Source organism: Gopherus flavomarginatus, chromosome 5 (assembly GCF_025201925.1).
Source record: "Gopherus flavomarginatus isolate rGopFla2 chromosome 5, rGopFla2.mat.asm, whole genome shotgun sequence".
Classification (NCBI taxonomy): Eukaryota; Metazoa; Chordata; order Testudines; family Testudinidae; genus Gopherus; species Gopherus flavomarginatus.
Window position 1 is genome coordinate 66,910,867 of NC_066621.1, and position 8,102 is coordinate 66,918,968.

An 8,102-nucleotide genomic window follows, 5' to 3' on the forward strand; every position below is an offset into this window, starting at 1 on the left:
GCACAGCTGTGCGCTCCGGTCTTCCCCCCCCCCATTCCCAGCACGTAGCTAGCCCCGCGGTGCGCTCCGGTCTTCCCCCAACCCCCCTCCCAGCAGGCATCCAGCCCCGCGTTGCACCTCCGTGTTCCCCCACCCTTCCAGCAGGCAGCCAGCACAGCTAGTGCGCTCCGGTCTCCCCCCCCTTCCCAGCATGTAGCTAGCCCCGCGGTGCGCTCCGGTCTTCCCCCACCCCCCTCCCAGCAGGCATCCAGCCCTGCGGTGTACTCCGGTGTTCCCCCACCCTTCCCAGCAGGCAGCCAGCACAGCTGTGCGTTTCCCCCCCCTCACCAGCAGGCCGGCAGTTACGTGGACCCCCCCCCCGCCAGCAGCTCGCCACCTTCCTGTTCACTACTGTCCCTGTGCAGGACACCAGCTACCTCCGGTACCCAGTGCAGATAAACCCCAGTGACCCAGGTGCACTCGGCGGCAGAAAACACTCACCCCATTGCTCGCCATGACTTTCAGCTTCCCTGGCCTCTCTGGGTTATGTGAGGGTATGTGGGAAGGGATGCTACAAAAAGTCTAAAACTCCTTCACTGTGTGATAATAAACAATGTAGCCTCTGTGTATTACATGGTTCTATCTGTGTTTTTTCTAGTGACCTTGACTAATGCAGCCGGATCACCGCCTCACGTCGCTTGCAGAACTTGAGAAGAAATCCCGAAAATCAAAAGAAGAATTGATCAAGCAGTTATGAATCACTACACAGAGAAAGTAGGAAGACGCAGGAATGGAGAGAGAAATGTATGATGGAGAGAGAAAATGTATGACTGGAGGCAAACAGAAAGCAGGAGAAAGGAATTGGCAATCAAAAAAACCTCAAAGCAGATGATAAGCCTCCTGGCTCGCCAACTGAGTCTTTCGAGTCTCTCGTAGCCATGCAGGCAGATATGTACCGTGTAACCCACAGCCCTCCCAAGCTCTCTTTCTTGTTCCCAGTATTTGCACAAAAACACCTTTCTCCAGCAGCCAGTTTCTTATACCCCAGCTGCCCCCAACACCTGTATGATCACCTAGCCAGCCCTGATAACTATAATTCTTACCCTGTGCCTCTACCCCCATTACCCTGCAGCATAGTAATCCTGAAGTGCAGCAGACATTGAACAGTAATCAAACAGGACATATTCAAACCTATGAAGTACAGTCCACCACCCTAACCCCCCTGGCCTTTATGTACTGTACTTGTGAATAAAGGATTTTTTATGGCTTTTACAATACTTTTATTATTGCAGGAAGTGGTAAATATTGGACCCCAAGTAGAACAAAGCACAGCAAAGGCACCAACATTACTGTTGGCTCTCAGCATCAAATTGCTCCTTAAAGCATTCCCTAATCCTTGAAGCCCTTTCCTGGGCCTCCCTAGTACCCTGCTCTCTGGCTGTTTGCAAATTCATCCTCTAGGCGTCGAACCTCGGAGGTCCATTCCTCACTGAATCTTTCACCCTTCCTTCACAAATATTATGGAGGGTACAGCACGCGGATATAACAGCGGAGATGCTGCTTTCCCCCAAATCTAGCTTCCCATAAAGACACCTCCAGCGGGGCTTTCAAACGGCCAAAAGCACACTCTACAGTCATTCTGCACCGCTCAGCCTGTAGTTGAACGGTCCTTGCTCCTGTCAAGCTTTCCTGTATACGGCTTCATGAGCCATGGCATTAAGGGGTAAGCGGGGTCTCCAGGATCACAATGGGCATTTCGACGTCCCCTACTGTGATCTTGCGGTCTGGAAAAAAAAGTCCTGCCCTCCAGCTCCTGAACAGGGAACTGTTCCGAAGATGCGTGCATCGTGCACCTTTCCAGGCCATCCTGAGTAAATGTCAGTGAAATGCCACGGTGATCCACAAGCGCTTGCAGAACCACGGAGAAATACCCTTGCGATTAACGTACTCTGATGCCAGGTGGGGTGGTGACAGAATAGGAATATGCGTCCCATCTATTGCCCCTCCACAGTTAGGGAAACCCATTTCTGCAAAGCCATCCACAATGTCCTGCACGTTCCCCAGAGTCACAGTTCTTCTTAACAGGGTGCGATTAATGGCTGTGCAAACTTGCATCAGCACCATTCCAACGGTGGACTTTCCCACTCCAAACTGGTTCGCCACCGATCGGTAGCTGTCTGGAGTTGCCAGCTTCCAGATTGCAATAGCCACCCGCTTCTCCACTGGCAGGGCAGCTCTCAATCTCGTGTCCCTGCGCCGCAGGGTAGGGGCGAGCTCAGCACACAGTGACATGAAAGTGGCTTTTCTCATCCGAAAGTTCTGCAGCCACTGCTCGTCATCCCAGCTTGCAGGACGATGTGATCCCACCACTGAGTGCTGGTTTCCCGAGCCCAAAGGCGCCGTTCCACGGTGCTGAGCACGTCTGTTACTGCCACAAGCAATTGAGTGTCTTCAGCGTCAGGCGTTTCAATATCATCGTCTGACTCCTTAGTGTCACTTTGCAGCTGAAGGAATAGCTCCACTGCCATGCGTGATGTGCTGGCAACATTCATCAGCAAGGTCCTCAGCAGCTCAGGCTCCATTTGTAACAGAAATCTCAGAAATTGCGCTGCAGACTCACAATGCCGCCAAACTGCTCGGAATGTGTAGCAAAGCACCACGGGGCATTGGAACAGGAAGCGGAAAGACCCGCACACTTCCTTCCCCTTCCCACAAGCCACAGCGCCAAAATGGGACGAGGTGCTCTGTGGGATAGCTGCCCACAATGCACCACTCCCAACAGCGCTGCAAGTGCTGTAAATGTGGCCACACTGCAGCGCTGGTAGCTGTCAGTGTGGCCACACTGCAGCGCTGGCCCTACACAGCTGTACGAACACAGCTGTAACTACCAGCGCTGCAAAACTGTAAGTGTAGCCATACCCTTACACTGTTAATATGCAAAAACAATGAAGAATTAAAGACAGCAGCCTAAGGCTACTGTTATGAAAACTTAAGTATTAAATCGGTCACGTGTATTAAAGCCCAAGAAATGAAAGTCCTTTTGATTTATAGGTATAGACTTTAAAGTAGAACTTCTTGCTATACGGTAAGTAACCTTTAGCTGTATCTCAGATCACAGAGTGTGGCATGTCAGACTGTAGATCACCACACCGTTTCGTTGACTTATTTTGACAGCTTACATCCAGTCACTTTCAGTGATTTGTAAAACTAATGTTTCTCCTTTGTGAACCTTACATTCTTTTCTGCTGTGTTTGCTGGGTTCTTCACATAAAAGACAAGGAGGAGAGTATAGGACCTCATTCTCATTTACACACACTTGAAGGCTCATTACGCTGGCAGAGTGGTATAACTGGCTTTAGTGTAAATGAGTACCAGGCCTTAGGCTTGTATGCATGCAGCCATAGAGAGGTACTTATGAACTTCCCATGATATAAATTTGTCATATGATTTTTTTGTTTCTTACCAGATATTTTCTGTTTCACAAATTGGCATTATAACATTGTCTTACTTTCATGGCAGAGCATATCTGAATGAGCCATTTACTACTGACAGCTTTCTTAAATTATTGTCTGTGAATTCCCAATCTATTTAATATTTTCCTGTTGCTTTCCATATTTTAGGCACCTTTTTTTCTGTATCTGAAAGATAGAAAGCAGATAGTTATTTTATATTTATATTTCAAGACTGTTTAATGTTTAATGAAGCTGAATACTTTGTAAAAGCTTCAAAACACTCAGGCTGGTTAACATTTCATGATTGTCGACAAAGACAACTTTATTGATCTTTGAAATCATCTGCCAAACAAGACATGGAACAAATTGGATTTTGGACAGTCTGATTTGGCTGGTGTCTTAAATAATTTTTGGTCCACAAGCATCTTTTAAAATGATTTGTTTCCAGTTGAATGAAGTAGAATTTGGAGGCAGTATTTCATTGTGTGTATTGTATGTTCTGTATTGCTCTGCATGCTGCAAGTTGTTTCAATTTTATCACATTTGTATATGCTGCATATGTATGTTATAAAGGGATACTGATACTTAGTGTCTTGTTTGTGAAATTGCAACCAGGAGTGTAGTCAGCTTTGGGGGCAGAGCCTTACCTTACATATGTTCCTGACTGATTAGTTAAACTTTAATGTAGTTCTTTATTAGGTATATTTGATATTGATATGGTGTCTCTTACTCCAAAGAACACACAGATGTTTTGAAACTTCAGTGGTGCTTTATGCATGTAATTCATCCACTTTTAAGCTGGCGGGTTGCAGCTACACAAAAATATTACTGCTTTGTAGAAAATTGTGCATATGGGTAAGTTCAGTAGCAAGTCCACGTAAAGACCCAATAACTCAACCTCTAGTTCCTTATGTTGGTTTGAAAGGTTCTGTTCTATTTACAAAGTCAATTCCTAGCCTTTGTTATGACCATAAAACCAGGGCCGGATTAATTCCCCTGTGGGCCCGGGACTATTAGATTTTGTGGGGCCCCTGTGTAGAAGTCTTTTTCCTGATTTAAACAGAATTATCACAATTATGGCATCGAGGCTATTAATGCTATACTAAACTTGGCTTTTAATTGACATAAAGCCGTTCCATGATTACATTTCAGTCTTAAAACAAGTTGAATATAGTTAAGTTAATTGAAAATAGCCTACGTCTTACCTTAGAACAGCTGTTATATTAGTTTCTTTCTGGGAGGGAGTTTGGGTGCAGGAGGGGGCTCCAGGGTGGAGCAGACTGTTAGGGTGCAGGAGAGGGTGAGAGGTGTGGGCTCTGGGAGGGAGTTTTGTGCAGCAGGGGATTCTGACCTGGGGGAAGGGTGCTCGGTGTAGGCTCCAGTCAGGAGGTGCTTACCAAACAGTGAGTGGAATAAGGAAAGACTTTGATGTGATGAAGTTTTAATTTGGAAAGTGATGGTATGGGGGAAGAAGCCTTTGATTTTTTTTTTATATTTTTTTGCCAGAGTTATAGGACCTGTCCAGTCACTATCTTCTCTAATTCTCATTTCCCATGAAATTCACTTGTGGTTCCTTATGAGGTTCTCCTTATGATCTTGAAATGTATTATCTCTACATTATCATCAAATGAAAGATTCAGGAAATTTGAGAGATGCAATTGTATTGTACCCTTTCAGTTGATGAATTCTGGGATAGCATTTCTTTCTTTCTCTTGTGTCTTGACATTGAGAGTCCGTGTGAGATGGAGTGGAAGCAAAGAACATCAGCTCAGCTGAATCTAAAATGTATGGCATAAGGCCGGGAGGAGGGTGCTTGTCGGTGCAGTCAGTAATCTCTTGGCCTTTGGCATGCCAATATAAATCTTGCAGTTGATGTAATACTAAAATAAAGTTGTTTATCTTCTTATTGAAACATAAAATGTGCTGGCTTTTTGCCCAACAGAACCAGGAAGTGCCAGTTCTGAGAAATCCATGCCATATGGGGTTAGAAATTAATATCTGGAATGATTTTTGTTTAATTTTCTAGGTATTGTGCGCTTGATACCAATACATTAACCTCTTCAATGGTGGGATTCATGGTGACCACTAGATGTTCATTTCATAGGCCCATCGAATTTCCTCAGAATCCACTGGGTGCTTTAGGAGTGGAGAAGATAAGACGATCCAGTGTACACTACTGTCTAGCCTTATTTCTACCTACACCTCATTAGAACCTACCTGGATTACATCACAACACACTTATTGGTGGCTGTTTCTTAGACAGTCCAGTACTGTAAATGTTTGAGAGAGTAGCATGTGCTGGATTATCAACTCATGTCTTTGTAACACCAACCACAAAAACACCAATAAGCCTACCAGATGATTTTAAGAGATGCTTTCAGAAGCTGCAGTAATGTCTTTACCTTTCTTTCCACCTTGATCCTATGTACTTTTGTTTTATGGACGGTCCATCTATGTTCATGTCAATTTCCCATTTAATTGGTTAAAGATTTCTATGATAGATCCCGAAGTTTCTATTGTTACAATGAAATGTCAAACGTATTTCTAATACCACTGCTGCTTAATGGTCAGATTCAATACCATGCCTCTGGCTTTATATAGCGATCTTGGAATTAAAATAGTCTGTTTCACATGCAATAAAAAACTCTTGTAAACAAATCATAGCTTCAAACACTATACACCACTATCACCAACTGAACTTGTCAGACTTAAAAACTTGCCAATTACCTCCGGTAACTGGCTAGTTTACACTAGAAGCACTACAGCAGCGCAGCTGTGCCACTGTAGTGTGTCTGCTGAAGCTGCTCTCAGCCTACGGGAGAGAGCACTCCCATCAACTTCATTACTCTGCCTCCGCAAGAGGTGGTAGCTATGTCAGCGGGAAAAGCTCTCCTGACAACATAGCGCGGTCTACACTAGCGCTTAAGTCAGTTTACTTATGTTGCTCGGGGTGTGATTACTTACACCCTGGAGTGATGTAAATTATACAGACGTAAGTGGTTGTGTAGACAAAAGTATTTTTTTATCTGGGTATCTGCAGTATTCTGGATTTTCCTTGTAATAACTATAGAGAAAGTTAGGTATTATTGCAAGTACTGAGCTAAATGGTATATATTTATCTAAGACAAAATAGGCATGATTTTAAAGGTGACCAATGTAAATGGCAAATGTGCAGAGTGAGGATTGGAACTTGGGAACTTCTGCTCCCAAAACAAGAGTCCCTAACATTTTGAATCTCTCTTAGCTGTCAGTACAAGTATTAGTGTGTGTGTGTGTGTATAGATAGATTGTGGGGGGTGGGGGGTTGTGACTAGCCTACATTGAGTAACAGAATCCTAAGCACTAGAAAAAAGTCTCTCATTCCATCAAGTGGAGAAGCGGAAGATGCATATGTGCTTACACAAACATGCATGCACAATCAAAACCGGTACATTACACTTCACTGCGGGAATGCTAATACCTGCTTTAGCTTAGATTGCTCTAAAGTTTATCAGATTTGTAATAATGGCATTCAATACTGGGCTTAAAATAAATAAAATGCCATGGTTTCTGAGAAACTTCAGTAGAGCAACTAACGTTAACACCTCATTTGCAGTCAGCAGCCTTGGCTTACCCACCCATCTCTGTGCACAAGACACTGAAACAATTTTTGACTAAGAACACATTGGTACTTTGAGTTAGAAGCATAAACTGAATTATATAGGTGGAGCAAAATTAAGATGGTGCTTGCTCATGATGGAAACCTCTAAGCATTTGAATGCAAGTCCTCTGTTCCCACCATATGTCAGACCAGACATGAAGCTAAGATTGCCCCCTGCCCCTTCCACTATAGACATTACCAGTTTGCTGCTTATTGTCTGACTGGCTAAGGAATGTTGGTTACATTTGGTAGGAGTTACTTGCACTGTAAGAATGGCGCCAATACCATTCAGTGAATTGGCAAGCAAGAGACTATTGTAAGTAGATTTGTCATTCAAATAGGCTGACAGTTCATTGTACCTTAGCTTCACTGAAATGGAGATTACTGACCTAAATCTGCTCTTAACTTATTTCAGTGTAAATCAGGACAAACTCCCTAGAAGTTAACAGAATTACACTGGTGTGAGAACAGAATCAGGACCTGAGCGGGCACAAGATTGTTTCTACTCTGGCTTCTGATTGGCCCATTGTTCTACCATTAGTTTATATAACAGGTAGAAGCTAAGGCCTCAATCTTGCTTTCTTTAAAGTGACGGAAGAGAGGCGTTTTGCCATTGACTTTAGTGGGAGAAGGTTAGCTTCCGTATTGCAAATAGTAAAGCATTAGGCAACCATTTTAATATCATTGTGGAAAGTAATTAGATCAGTATGTGCAGTATTTTACCTTTCCTCAGGGAGTTACATATAGTACCTTGACTGGAAGACGGGACAGATTTAACCTGATTGAATCATTAAATGGAAATATAAGTCAATGAACATTAGCCACTTAGTTCATTTCATAAATTCTAATAATTAAAACTGCATGTACAATAATAAAGACTATTCCAGATATCTAAAAGGATAAAACATGCATCGTTGATGTGTCATGGCACCGCCATAATGAAAACATTTAGTTAATGGAGGATCTGTGTAATAAAAGTGACCGCACAGAACCTGCAGGTTGAAATATACAAACACATTTCCCAAAAGAAT